This window comes from Octodon degus, unplaced genomic scaffold (genome assembly GCF_000260255.1).
Source record: "Octodon degus isolate 3935 unplaced genomic scaffold, OctDeg1.0 scaffold00126, whole genome shotgun sequence".
Classification (NCBI taxonomy): Eukaryota; Metazoa; Chordata; class Mammalia; order Rodentia; family Octodontidae; genus Octodon; species Octodon degus.
The window spans coordinates 7,836,322-7,837,102 of NW_004524702.1; the positions used below are offsets into that span (position 1 = coordinate 7,836,322).

At 36.1% G+C, this 781-nt stretch overlaps 1 protein-coding gene across 1 annotated transcript in view; it reads left to right on the forward strand.

The window, feature by feature from the left end:
- Vps8 (VPS8, CORVET complex subunit) overlaps positions 1-781 on the forward strand; it is a 241,770-nt gene that overhangs the window by 195,379 nt on the left and 45,610 nt on the right. The window lies entirely within an intron of this gene.

The following is a 781-nucleotide window of genomic DNA, read 5'->3' on the forward strand; positions in this document are numbered from 1 at the left end:
GGTGCTTTAGACCACTGAGCCATCTCCCCAGCCCAAACACTACCTATTTACTGGAAGTTAGGGAATTTATGTGTGTGTGTGTATACCTATTTTTAAATTAATCTTGATCTTAATTCATACACACACACACACACACACACACACACACCAAAGTATGGAATGCATCTATTTCAGATTGCAGAGTCATTTTATTACTTTTTATTCATTGGCAGTGAGGCAGTATCTTCTTTCTAAAATGACAGTATGAGATACTTTATGGAAAATATAGTTGATTACAAAGCTATTATCCATCAAAAGGAATGGTCACAATAACTATACAAAACTGTAAAATAGGGGCCGGGGAGATGGCTCAGTAGGATAAGCGCTTGACTGGCAAACGCAAGGATCTGAGTTCAATCCCCGGTTCTGCAAAAAAACTGTAAAATAAAACTGAACATTCTTTTAAGTATTCTGAAGTAGTTCATTGCCACTAACCAAAAATGATTGTTAGTCTTTCCTTTACTCAAAATTACTTGTAACTCTAATTCTTAGTTCTTACTTGTGGAACTTATTTGTACCAGCTTGTATATTTTTTTTCCCCTAGAAATAGTATCTTTTAGGCATGTTTGGTACAGTGCTTGCTTTTTTAAGAATCTGAGAGGAAGAAAACAAATCAGAAAAAACTCCCAAAAAACAAAAACCCAGCAACAACAAAAAAACAGGAGAGGGAACTTTCCTTGTACGTTGTAAGGGTTGGGGTTTTGCTAAGCGTAGTCCAATACAGTTTACTGTGCTCTAGGCA